At 54.5% G+C, this 13,565-nt stretch overlaps 2 long non-coding RNA genes across 4 annotated transcripts; one reads left to right on the forward strand and one right to left on the reverse strand.

Annotated features, from left to right (window-relative positions):
• The first annotated feature begins 35 nt into the window (after positions 1–35).
• On the forward strand, positions 36–7,866 carry LOC112646722 (uncharacterized). Of its 2 annotated transcripts, XR_007410950.1 has the most exons (3): positions 36–287; positions 1,604–1,798; positions 5,670–7,866. It is a non-coding gene; the product is annotated as an uncharacterized LOC112646722 (long non-coding RNA). The 2 variants fall into 2 exon arrangements; XR_007410949.1 differs by lacking the exon at positions 36–287 and having other exon boundaries at positions 304–1,798; positions 5,667–7,866.
• On the reverse strand, positions 1,875–5,673 carry LOC118354795 (uncharacterized). 2 transcript variants are annotated; one of them, XR_004815961.2, is made up of 3 exons: positions 4,434–4,946; positions 3,866–4,004; positions 1,875–2,634 (listed from the first exon to the last, which is right to left on the reverse strand). It is a non-coding gene; the product is annotated as an uncharacterized LOC118354795 (long non-coding RNA). The 2 variants fall into 2 exon arrangements; XR_007410951.1 differs by having other exon boundaries at positions 3,866–5,673.
• Positions 7,867–13,565: the final 5,699 nt, after the last annotated feature.

Below are 13,565 nucleotides of genomic sequence, written 5' to 3' on the forward strand. Positions count from 1 at the left end.
TATACCTCCCAGAACGCAGTGCGCCCACCGCCCGCCGACGCACTTCCGCTTCCGGGGCGGGCGTTTCCTGGGAGTGGCGGTCGTCTGCGGGCCGCGGGGCCGCGTCCCCGTGCCCGCGCTCCTGGGGGGCCCGGCGCCCTCTGGCCTCAGGGCTCGGGCCGCGTGGGTCAGGCCCCGGGGCGACTCCGGTTCTTAGGAGGGAACGTGAAGAAGCGTCCTCTTAAAAGGTGATCACGGACGAAGGACACAGCGGCGACCGCCCCAGGCTGCAGGACGGGAGGCCGCAGGTGATTCCGAGGACGTTTTATCTCACCTATTTTTTTTAGAGGATTTTATTTTAAAGATTTTATTTATCTATTCACGAGACACACAGAGAGAGGCAGAGGCACAGGCAGAGGGAGAAGCAGGCTCCACTCCACGCGGGGAGCCCGACGCGGGACCCGATCCCGGGTCTCCAGGAGGCGCTACACCGCCGGGCACCCGGGCTGCCCCCTAGAAGGACATTTTGGAAGGTGGGGGAGGCCTCTGAGGGGCTGGCCAGCCTAAACATCACGGCCCCGAGAGGCGGTCCTGATCCTGGTTACCCCCTACAGGGCACCCCACTGTTCCCTCCAGAATGCCGTCCATACGGGGCGCCCGGGGGCTCAGGTCATGATCCCAGGGTCCTGGGATCGAGCCCCACGTCCCTGCTCAGCAGGAGCCTGCTTCTCCCTCTCCCTCTACCCCCGCTTATGCTCTCTTCCTATCTCTCTCTCACTCAAATATGTATTCATGAGAGACAGAGAGAGAGAGAGACACGGGCAGAGAAGCAGGCCCCATGCAGGGAGCCTGATGTGGGACTCGATCCCAGGATCATGCCCTGAGCTGAAGGCAGACACCCAACCGCTGAGCCACCCAGGCGTCCCTAAATAAATGAAATCTTAGAAAAAAAAGAACACTGTCCATAGGTAGACGTGCAGTGTTGGTGTGTACTGGCGTCTGACCTCTGTCTCTGCACTGGGGACTCCCTCCCCCACCCCTACCCCGGAGCAGTGATTAGGCACGTTGTACATCATTGCACTAAGTGCCCCTAAGTCCCTTTGTTGCCAGAATCATTTCTCAGGGACCGTGCATTGGGAGTTCCTGCTCTGGCCGGACCGGGACTCTGCCATTTATCTAGACTCTCCTTGATCTTGAACTTGCTCTTTGCCCAGGGCTCTGCTGGAACTAGAGTGACCAAGAGGGACTAAGATAGGCTCCTGGGCACAGGACTGAGGATGGTGTTCCCTCTTGGGGCTGGGCAGGCACAGAGTCAACCCCGAGAATGACCTTAAACACTGGGCCCTGCCTTGAGCATCGATCGCCTGGCACCCGTCGGGGGCTCAATAAATATATGCTGAGTGAATGAATGGACCTTAGAGAATGAATGAATGGGACCTCACGGCTGTTTGCCAGGACACTAGGCCACTTGGAGTAATAAGTTCTCCCTAGGTCATCTTTTGGCTGAGAAGGGCAACACTGACTTAAACTGTGCCTCCCCCGCCCACAGTACATTTTATGTTATATGTCTTTACAATTCAGAAAATTGTTTAATGGAACAACAGAAAACAATCCCCCCTTGCAGGTAATCAGCCATGTGGTGCAGTGAGAAGTGCACCTGCTTTGGAACCCGAGTACCTGGGTTTACACTGAAGTGACTCTGCTTCCAGGCTGTGTGGGCTTGGGCAAGTCAGGGGACCTCTCTGAACCACCATTTCCTCACCTGTTGCGTGCAGCTAAAGTAACAGCAAAGCCCCAGCACTAAACGTGGCACATCGAGGTACTTTATACAAGTTTGTTTCCTCTTCTTTTTTTTTTTTTTTTAAAAGACTTGACTTATTTATTTGAGAGAGAGCGAGAGAGAGCACTAGTGAGAGGCGGGAGAGGGAGAAGCAGACTATCTGCTGAGCAGGGAGCCGAGCATGGGGCTCGATCTCAGGACCCCAGGACCATGACCTGAGCAGAAGGCAGATGCTTAGCCAGCTGAGGCACCCAGGTGCCCCCAAGTTTGTTGCCTCTTGTTTGTTCCAATCACAGCTCAAACAGAGAACCTCCCTCTGACTCCTTGAGAGCGGGTCATTGGCCTAGTGTGGGCTGGAGCAAAGCCAAGCTGAAGGGCCTGGTCCATGGGAGAAGGGAGCTATCTTGGAGGAACCTCTCTTGCTTTATGAAGCAAAAAGGGTACATGGATCAGGACTCTCAGGGTGCCGGGGTGGCTCAATCAGTTAAGTGTCTGCCTTCAGCTCAGGTCGTGATCTCTGCATCCTGGGATTGAGTCTCAAATCAGGCTCCCTGCTCAGCAGAGTCTGCTTCTACTTCTCCCTCTGCCCCTCTGCCCACTTGTCCTCTCTCTCAAATAAATAAATAAAATCTTTAAAAAAGGAAAGAATTTACCACACTTGCTTAAGCAAAATGAGGAATTTATTGTCTTAGCATTCAGGATCTAGCTTCAGGTCAGGCTGGATCCAGGGACTCAATAGCCCTTCATCAGGGTTTTCTCACTCATCGACCCAGTGACTGGGCAATAGAGTACAGTGACTGTTCTTTCCTTGACTCACAAGTCTCTTAGGCAGGGCTGGGCTGGTGGCTGATCGACAGTCCCACTGAACCAGCTCCCTAAGGGAGAAGGGTTGATGTCACCAGAAGAATGGAAGAAAGTAAGATGCGTAGTAAACCTTACTACCTGCCATACACTGTTCTAAGCATTCCTCCCTGTTAATTCACCAAATCCTTATCCTAACCTTACAAAGTAGGTATCGTTTTCATTACTCCCATTTTACAGATGAAGAAGCTGAGGCACAGGTGAGAGTGTGTGAGGGGCAGAGCCGGTATTCGGCCCCAGACAGTCTGGCTCCGGGTCCAGCCCTTTACCACTTCCTCATGTCGCCTCTCCTTACCAGACAGTGACAAGAGATGATCACGACAGGGGCAGCCCCAGAGGGGGCCCAGCACTCCCCTGGAGTAGTACGGAGAGCAGCTGGCCCAGCCTCACGGTGAGGCCTGGCTTCAGTGCATCTGGAAAATGCTGGCAGCTCTCAGAGGACTTACTACAAGTGGAGGACATTCCCAGGCTCCACCCCAGGGGCAAAAGTCCTGGCTTGAAGGGTTTACCACCGTCACAAGCTGGCTGTGTGGCCTGGGGCCAGTCACTGCACCTCTCTGAGCCTGTTTCTTCTTGCCAATGAGCACGTTGGACCTGACTCCCCACCACTGAGAGCTCTCTCTGGGGAAAAGCTGGGGATGAGCTGCTCCAACTTGCAGTGGGCCACAAACTGCTGTGTCCCCAGGTGCTGGGAGAAGGTGTCCCCTCCCCCCAGAGGGACTTGCCCAACTGTGAACCCAGCGTCCTCTCCCAGGGCTCACTTCACTCATGGTTGCTGGGCTGCCCCTGGCAGCCCCCATCCCGGGCCGGGCCAGGCCAGGGCAGTGCCTTCCTGCTGCACCTCCTCCATCTGGTGGCTTAGCCTCCAGCAGGTATCACACTCTCAGGGCAGTGGCTCTCAATGGAGGTGGTTTTGTAGGGGTTCTGGATTTAGCAAACAAAAATACAATCTTTGGGACATAATTATCCTAAAAAGTTACAAGTTGCTTATCTGAAATTCAAATGTAACTGGGAAGCCTGCATCTTGTCTGGCAACCATACCCCCAGGGAACAGCTGTCATGTCTGGAAACTTTTCTGGTTGTCAAAACTGGGGAGTCCATTGGTATCTAGTGGGTTGAGGCCAGGGATGCTGCTCAAAACCGTACTGTGCCCAGGATGGCTCTGCCACGAGGAATCATCCACCCAGATGTCAGCAGAGCCAAGGATAAGAAATTCTAGGTTCTCCCCAAAGCTAACACACGTACCTAACTGCGATCTCAGGGACTTGTCCAGGCAGCAGTGGTCCTCCCCCTGACAGATTAAGTGGCTTGTTCAAGGTCATGCAGCTGGCAAGGAGTGAAATAGAGTCGTCCACCTGTCCGTGCCTTCTCCTCATAGACTCATCTGTTCTAGGCATGGAAGCCAGGAAATAGTGGGGGAGGGAGGCAGGTGGAGCCTTACAGGGTCCCCAGTCCCCCAGGGGACGGCACTGGGCCTGGGCCTTCTGGGCTCCTTGTGGGAGGCCAAGTGGGTCCTGGAGAGTCCCAGGTGCTGCCACCAGGGGGCAGCAGAGGCTTGGAAATGAGTCTGCACACCCTGGAAGCCTGCTATTTTCTCAGCCTGGCAGGTCCACCTCCGGAGATCCTGATCCAGTGGATCAGCCAGGCTCACCAGGCTTTTTTTTTTTTTTTTTTTTTTTTTTTAACAGCTAGCAGGTGATGCAAATGTGCAGCCAGGCTTGAGAACCACTGGTCTCAGGCCTTGGTTTGCATCCCTCTAACTTCTCAGAATCACCTTGGAGCCTTAAAAATACCAACGTGGACACAACCTAACCTTAGTCCACCGGCGGATGGTGTGTACCCAAAACGTGGTCCCTGCAGACAATGGGAGGCTGTTTGGCCACGAGGGGAATGAAACTGCTGTCCCCCAACGTGGATGAGTCACTGTGCTGAGTGAATCCAGCCAGATGCACAGGATTGACTCGCCTGGGCCCTCGAGTGGTCCAATTCACAGAGAGTGGTGCTCAGTCTGGGCTGGAGGAGGGAGGAACGGGGAGTTCATGTTTAATGGGCAGGCCTTCGGTTTGGGAAAAGGAACATTTCTGGAGGCGATAGCTGCACCACAGTGTGAATGTGTTTACTGCCACCTAACCACACACTCGGAAATGGCTAACATGGTCAATTTTCCATTATACCCATTTTACCACCATTAAAAAAAAATGTAGTGGGAGCATAAATGTCACGATTAAAGTTTAAGATCATCCCACAAAACAAAACCACAAATGTCCAAATCTCTGCTCAGAGCAATTCAAATAAGAGGACCTGGGAGTGGGGACGCCCGGGTGGCTCAGCGGTTGAGCGCCTGCCTTCGGCCCAGGGTGTGATCCTGCAGTCCTGGGATCGGGTCCCATTTCGGGCTCCCTGCATGGAGCCTGCTTCTCCCTCTGCCTGTGTCTGCCTCTCTCTCTCTGTGCCTCTCGTGAATAAATAAATAAAATCTTAAAAAAAAATAATAAAAGAGGACCCGGGGGTGGAGCCCCGGCACTGGGAGCATCTATAAGTGTCCCAGGAGAATTTCAGGAGCAGGCCACCATCTGAGATTATTCTAAAATTCCAGCATCAGAGAATAGTGAGTACACCGTCCATTTATCTGTTGCCACATTTTTTTTTAAAAGATTGTATTTATTTATTCATGAGAGACACAGAGAGAGGCAGAGACACAGGCAGAGGGAGAAGCTGACTCCCTGTGGGGAGCCCCACGTGGGACTCCATCCCTGGACCCCGGGATCACAACCTGAGCCAAAGGCAGACGCTCAACCGCTGAGCCACCCAGGTGTCCCTGTTGTTGCCACGGTTTTAAAATCGGTCCACAAATTCTTTGATGCTCTTCCTCCCAGAGGTGGGCCCTAATTCCCCTCCCCTGGGCACGGGCGGGTCTCAGTGGCTTGCTGCTGATAAGCAGGGAAAAGCAGAAGTGATGGCAGAGGACATGAGAACTCTAGTGGTAAAGGTCACCATAATTTCTGCTTTGGTGTCTCTCTCTCTCTCTGATCGCTCACCCTCGGAGGAGCCATGGCACTAGAACACTCTTGAAGCCTTCTGGAGAACCATGTGGTGAGGAACAGAGGCCTCCTGCCAACAGCGCCATCACAGAAGAGGGTCCTCCAGCCCAGAAAGCCTTCGAACAAGACACGGCCCCGGCCCGATGGCCACCACCTGGGAGCCCTGAGCCAGAACTAGCCGGCGCAGCCGCTCCTGAACTCCCGCCCCACGGAATCGGTGAGATCCACACTTGTTGTTTTAAGCCGCTACACTTTGGGGTGATTTGTTACACTGCGGTAGGCACTTAATACCCCCATTCATGAGTCACTTAAACCGGCCACTCATCCCTTTCCACAGCCACCCATTCATCCGCCCGTCTGCTCACCTCCCTGTCCATTCATTCATCTGTCCATCTATCCATTAATCCATCCTCCCGTCTGTTCCTTTATTCGCCCACTTATTCACCCACCCACCCTGCCAGCCGCCCACCCACTCCTCACAGAACACAGAGCCTGGCACAAAGTCGGCCCATGTTTAAGTATCTGTTGAATGAATGAGCGAACGTTGTCTAAACATCACGTCTGTGTTACTTGCTGAGACAGGCCAGGGGGCTTAGCGGCTTGGCCACCTCCCTGGAAGCAGCTCCCCCCTTCCCAGCCCATTCAGCCTCATTTTTTCCTGTTGAGAACCACCCCCAATCCTCCCACAAATCCTTTAGGCCTGCCTGATAGAAAAAACCTGCTTCTGTCTCTCCACTGACACCCCCCCCCCCCCCAGAGGGGACAAATCCTAAGGCTGCTGGCTGTGGCTCAGAGGGCCACCAGCCTGGAGTAGGGGAGACTGGGGACAGCAGAGCCCCCTGCCCCCCGGAGAGTTTGTGACAGGAAGATTTGGGCTTTTCTGGAAGCCAAGTGGAGCAGCCACAGAAAAGCCAGTTTCCTTCTGATGGCAGAGGCCTCACTGTCTCCTCCCTGAGGACATCAGAGAGGCCTGGGGCTGCCCCCCACCATACACATGTTTCTCTAGACGAATCCCATCTTATTCCTCGTTTTTTTCATCTATGAAATTGGAATAATGAGGGTATTTTGGAGATAAGATGACATGGTGCACAGGCGGATCCCCAGCAAGGGCCGTTGGCAGCAGGCACTGAAGCGTGCCTGCTGAGCTGCTAGGACGAGAGCGCAGAGCATCAGTAAAACCCAAGGCCTCCAAGCAGTGGACCGTTGACTCAGGGGACTCAGGCCCTCTCTCCTCCTTGCTTCGCTCACTCTGCTCTGGCTGCTCCATCTCCTCCTGTTCCTCTAACCCTCCGCACCTGCTCCCACCTCAGGGCCTTTGCACTGGCTGTTCTCGCTGCCTGGAGGCTCTTACCCCAAATTTCCCTTGGCTCCTCCCTCTCCTGCTTCAGGTCTTTGCACAAATGTCCCCTTCTCGGTGAGGCCTTCCCAGGCCACCTGTCCACCACTTTCCCTATCCTCCTTTTTGGATTCCTTTTCTTCCCATCACATCTATCCTTTGAAGACACCGCATCTTTTTCTTATTAATTCTGTTTGTTGTCTGACTTCTCGCAGAACACAGGCTCCCCAAGGGAGGGGTTTGGGCTGTTTCCACTACTAGATCCCCACATGTAGCTGAGCGACCAGCACACAGCAGTTTTACAAGGTGGACGGGTGGATAAATGGGCGGGTGGATGTGATGAGGGAGCAGAAGCCTAGCTCAGGACAAAACACAAGCTGGCACCCTGCAAACCAATCCCCCCCACTCCTGGGTGGGATGTGTGTGACATTCTTCCAGGAAGCTCCCAACTTTTTTTTTTTTTGTAAGATTTTATTTATTCATGAGAGACACAGAGAGAGAGGCAGAGACACAGGCAGAAGGAGAAGCAGGCTCCGTGCAGGGAGCCTGATGTGGGACTCCATCCCAGGACCCCCGGATCACACCCCTGGCTGAAGGCAGAGGCTCAACCGCTGAGCCACCCAGGTGTCCCCCACAACTGTCTTAATGTTAATACCTTGCTAGAGGGAAAAACAACCTTAACAATGGCAAGGGCTTTGGAATCCTGTGAGTCTTCTTTAACATGTGAAAATCCTTTTGAAACCTCGCTTTTCCTTACCTCCCCCAACTCCAAGTATATAATCAGCCTTTCCTCACAACCTGGGGACGGCAGCTCTTTCTGCCCGAGGGTTTTGCCCTGTGCTTTAATAAAACCACTATTTTGCACCAAAGATGCCTCAAGAATTCTTTCCTGGTGGTTGGCTCTGGACCCCACCCCACCAAACCTCACCTATATCAGACGGATGAACAGATAGTCATGTGAGGTGGTTGCCTGAAATCATCCAGGTCTAAGTTCCCCACATTCTAGAGAAAGAAAACTGAGGACCAGACCCCGGGGCTTCTTACAAAGCGGTTGCCAAGGTCCTACCTTCCCTTAGATCATCCCAGCACCAACAGAAGATAGGAGTGGGAAGAAAAAAAGAGATGCTCCCCTCCTCAGGTCTCCCGCTCAGGCCCGCTGCCCCACACCCACCCTCAGGCAAGGCAGGTGTCCCCAGTCTTCATCCTGTGCCTGCCCGAATCGGGGAAAGAGAATGGTAAGAGGTGCCAGGGTGGGGAGAGGTGACCATGGCATGTCAGGAAGGTGTGAGTTTCTGGGAGTGACCTGGACCCCAAGAGGGAAGCAGGGCCAAGAGAACTTTCTAGCATCCCACCTGAAAAGGCTGCCGCAGGGTGAGCAGACCCTCCCGAGGGAAGCGGAGGGAGGTGGGTGACCAGCAACGGGGGCACCATGTTGCAGGACCCTCGCCTCCACCCCACCCCGTCCTCCCCCGCGCACACCTGGGCCGCAGTGTGGCACCCCCGTGTGCAGCCTGAGAAGCAGCCCACGGGCCAAGTACGGGACGCGCGTCGCTCCCCGCCTTCGCCGCCTTGGAAGAGGGAAGCGGCCTGAGAAGAGCGAGGGCGAGGACGCGGACGCGAGGCTGAAGCCCACTAGCCTGGACGGGGAGTTCCTGAAGGGGTCCTGAAGGATCTGGAAAGGTCGACGGAGCAAGGTGCGCAGACGGAGCCCCACGCCCGGTGTGCTCCCAGCGCGGCACCGGCAGGCGGCGGCCGCGGCTCCCGGGGACTCGGCGCTACTCCCCTGGCCTCGGCGGCTCCCAGGCCGCGGGACCCCCGGGCCGCGCTTCCCGCCCCCTCCCGCCCGGGCCGCGGCGGCGGCGGCGTCTCCATGGCGACGATGACGTCACGGGCCGGCGGCTGCTCGCTCCACAGCCCTGGCTGCGGGTCTCCCGGGCCAGCGGCCCCGCCCTGGGAGCCGGCCCTCCCCCCTCCCCTCCCTCTCCTCCCCCTCCCCCCTCCCTCCTCCTCCCCCTCCCCCCTCCCTCCTCCTCCCCTCTTGGGCTGTCGGTTGGGCCCCGCGCCAGGCCCTCCCCTCGGCCTGGAGGGCGGTTCCGAGGGCGGTTCCGGCTCCACCTGCTGAGCAGCCCCCGCACCTGCGAGTCGCCCCCGGACTGTCTGTCGGACCTGGAGGACGGCCTGGAGGATGGCCTGGCCTCTATTTCCCCCCGAGATGGCAGCGTGCCCTGCACACAGTGGGTGCTCAATAAATTAGAAAAAAATAGTCTTATTGGCGGGCGCCTGGGTGGCTCAGTGGCTCAACCAATCCTTGATTTCCGCTTGGGCCGTGGCCTCCCGGTGGGGGTGACGCGTGGCCTGGGGCTCCGCGCTGGGGGGGCCGCTCCAGATTCTCTCTCTCTCTCCCTCTACCCCCTCCCATTCTCTCTCAAATAAATAAAACCTTAAAAAAAAAAAACAAAAACCCGGCCTTATTGTGAGATAACTCACTGACCACACCATCCACCTAAGTAGAGTGTACGGTTCTGGGGTTTCTAGGATCCTTACAGAGTCGCGCCAACATCACCACCGAAGGACATTTTCATCACCCCAAAATGCAACTCTCTGGCTCTGCCTGTACTGCCCCCCCCACCATCCCCTCAGCCCTGAGCAACCCTTAGTGACTTTCTCCATAGATTTCCCTATTCTGGGCTTTCTTGTGGTTGGAATCATATAATATGTGGACTTTGGTGACTGGCTTCTTCCACCTAGCTCGGTGTTTTCGAGGTTCAGAGCAACACTTTTTTGCTGTGTGAATGAATGAGGCTACGGAAGCAAGGGGAGGGCGCTCTCCTGGCGCGCTGGCGGCCAGCTGGAGGAAGGACACCCCCGGTGGACATCCACATCTCATGGCGGGGCTGTGGCCTGGCTGCCCTGGGGACGCGGGACTGTCTTCAGCTCAAGGCCAACCTTTACTTTGGGGTTTTTCCATTGATTGATTCGCTCATTCCACAGAAATGCACAGTGATGACCTACCTAGCTTTCTCTCATAAATGAACACACTACTTTAAAAAGTCAGTTAAAGTGGACAGAAGCTTGCTTTCCAGAAGGTCAGTCCTGCAGAGGCCTCGGCCTCCCGATGTGCGCCTGACCTTCCTGCTTGGGGTGGCTCACAGGCAGCTCTGAGGCGGCCTCTCAATGTCCACATCGAAGCAAAAGCCCTTTTACTGCCGTGTGAGGCTGTTCCAAGTCCTGCACACCTGCTGCTCTCCACCTCCTGCCATGCTGCCACTTCCCCTGCTCTGGGTTTACAGAAATTCTGGACTGTGCTGTCCGCGTGAGGGCCACGGGCCAAACACGGCTGCTGCTGAGCGCTTGAGCTGGGACCGGTCCCACCTGAGATGTGCTGGACATGCCAAGTACAGAAGACTTTGTGCAGAAAACAAAGAGTGTGAAATATCTCAATAATTTTTATATTGACGTGTTGAAATGATATTTGGGGTATGTTAAGAAAAATATAGTTTAAATTAATTTTGCCTGTTTCATAAAATGTGGCTACTAGGACAGTTTATGTTATTGTGTCCTATTTCTAGAAGGCAGGGCATGTCTTGAACAGCCACCACCAGAGGAGATAGCTATCCATAAAAAATTAAAAAAAAAAAAACCTGTGAGAGAATCGTTGACCCACCTCCCACCTCAGCAGATGGCCTCTGGCCATCGTTGGGGGGAGCCCCAAAGAGAAGCTGCCACAGCGGGTATACCATGCTCGGGAAGCAGCTGGGTGCCAGCGCCCCTTTCCCCGAGCCTCCTCCTCCTCCCCGGCACACCAGAGCGGGGACACAGCCCGGTGTTTCCGAGGAGCAGCTTATTGTTCCTACCATTACGTTTAGAGGGCACACAGCCAAGAGGTCTAGAACCAAGGGCTTGGTGGAGACCTTCTAGCCGGTCTCAGCCTCCTGCTGTGGAGGTGACCAAGTGTGCTTTGGAGAAGCTTCCCTTTCTGGAGGTGTGTCTGAAGGGCAGGTCTCAATGCATGCCCCAGTGGACTTCACCTCGCTGCCAATCTGAGGGAGCTTGGCTCGGGCTAACCGACTCAGCATTGGAGAGGGCACGGGTGGGCTGGGGGTCGGGGAGAGGGCAGCACTGAGGTTTCCAAGGCCCAATCCAAATCTGAATAGAGCACACTGAAAAAGTCAGATATCCTACTGTATACAGTCGTACATGTTGTGCATTGCACAAGGGTGTCACACTTAAGGGAGTTTAATTATTAGGGAAACTGGCATGTTTATAGTGACCATTTCCCAGCAGGTGGCAGTAGAGTGTTTTGAGGAGGGGACAAACATTCTCTGGGAGGCAGCTGGTGAGGATGGACGAGAAAGTCCTGGTGGTGTTGGCACCACTCACCCTCCTAAGGCCCAGACACAGCAGCCATCTTTTCTCTAATAAGTTCTTTTTTGATGACATTTTTAAAAATCGAGGCGAAATTCCTGTAACATAAACCATCTTAAAGAGGCATCCAGAATACAGTATTGTGCAATCACCACCTCTATCTCGTGGCTAAAGATGTTCATCACCCCCCCCCCCCCCCCCCGCCATAACCCCATAGCCATTAAGCAGTTGCTTCCTAGCCCGCGGTAAATACCAATCTGCTTTCTCTCTATATAGATTTGCCTAGTTTGGATATTTCCTAAAAATGGAATCAAACAATATGTGGCCTTTTGTGTCTGGTTTACTCGGCATAACATTTTCAAGATTCATCCATGTTGCAGTGTGTATCCACACTTCATTCCTTCTTACAGATGGGTAAGAGGCCGCTGTCTGTATATACCACATTTATTACCTGTTGGTGGACATTTGGGTTGTGTCCACCTGATGCCACTTTTTAAAAAAATATGTTATTTATTTACTTGAAAGAGATAGAGTGAGTGTGAGCGGGGCAGAGGGGCAGAGGGAGAAGCAGGCTCCCCGCTGAGCAGGGAGCCCGACGTGGGGTTGGATCCCAGGACGCAGGGATCATGACCCGAGCTGAAGGCAGACATCTAACCGACTCGACTGAGCCACCCAGGTGTCCCCTGATGCTACTTTTAAAAGGGGGTGTAATATATGCAGTAAATGGCACAAATCTGAAATGTTGAGTTCTGTGAGTGTTTAAACATCTGTGTGACCGCAGATCAAGAGATAGAGGGTTTCATCGCCCCAGAAAGTTCCCTCCTACCGTCCCAGTCAATGACACCTCCTACCCCCATAGTGTCAATAACCACTGTTCTGACCCCTATAAACACAGATGCCTCGCACCTGTTCATGAACTTCCCGTAAATGGGATCCTATGGCAAACCCTCATTTATGTCTGTCTCCTTTCACACACGTGATGTCTGTCCAGTTAATTCATGTCACTATGGGGGTCCATAGTTGGCTTTCTTTTTCAGTCTTTCAGAATTCCGATGCGACTGTGTCACTGTGGCTTTCTTCATTGTCCTGTTGATGGGGACATGTGTGCTGTCCCACCATGTGCCTACCCTCGTTTGTTTATTCTCCTGTTAGTGGACATTTGGGTTGCTTCTACGTCTTTGGCTGTTCCGAGGAATGCTGCTGTGAACATCCTTGTGTCTCTCGGGGGACATGAGCCCTCAGCTTTCTGGGGTGTACGCCCAGGAGCGGAGTTGTGGGATCACAGGGTGGGCGGATGTTTAGCTTCAGCCGATACGCTTTCCAAAGCGGTCGAACCCATTTCTATGCTTACCGGCGGTGTATGAGAGCTTCCGTCAGCCACCGTCTCCAGCTCTGAAAACAGATGCAAGCTGATTCTGGGGTCCCCGGCGTGGCTGAGGTCAGGGCAGAACTACCTGCCGACCGTGCAGTCTCCCTAGGAGGCTTCTCGCAGCCTGTGGCGGAAGGGGCTCCCTCTGTCTCCCAGCATGTTAGTCCCTGTCTTTGGGCTTCCCTGGAAGCAAGCTTTGAGATAAAGATCCCAGCACAGGGGATCTCTGGGTGGCTCAGTGGTTTGGTGCCTGCCTTTGGCCTGGGGCGTGATCCTGGAGTCCTGGGATCGAGTCCCCCGTCGGGCTCCCTGCATGGAGCCTGCTTCTCCCTCTGCCTCTAGCTCTTTCTGTGTCTTATTTTAAATAAATAAATACATAAAATCTTAAAAAAAAAAAAAAAAAAAAAGATCCCAGCACAGGTAGCTTCTTTGGGAAGTGGTCCCAGGGAATGCGGGTGGGATCAAGGGTAAACAAAGGAGACGATGGCAGGAGGTGCCAACAAGCAGGCGAGCCCGGGACAGCTGATCAATGCCGGGGAAAGCAGGCCTCGGAGCGCCCCACCCCACCAGGAGGGAGACAGCCCTGCTCATCACTGAGGACTGCTGCCAGGCAGAGGCGCAAATTCTAGGCCCTTCGAAGCCTGCCTTGGGGAGTGAGCCGAGAAACCGAACATCATCCTTGAGTCCTCGCCGGCCCTCCCTCTAGACCACTCACCACGTTCTGCAGCTTTACTCCTAAGCTCGTCTGGAATCTGTCTCTGTGGTCCCGGCTCTGGTCCCAGCCCCGTCCGTTCACCAGCCAGCAGTGGAGCTCTACCCCCAAATGCCCTGCTC

Source organism: Canis lupus, chromosome 5, assembly GCF_003254725.2.
Source record: "Canis lupus dingo isolate Sandy chromosome 5, ASM325472v2, whole genome shotgun sequence".
In the NCBI taxonomy this organism is placed as follows: domain Eukaryota; kingdom Metazoa; phylum Chordata; class Mammalia; order Carnivora; family Canidae; genus Canis; species Canis lupus.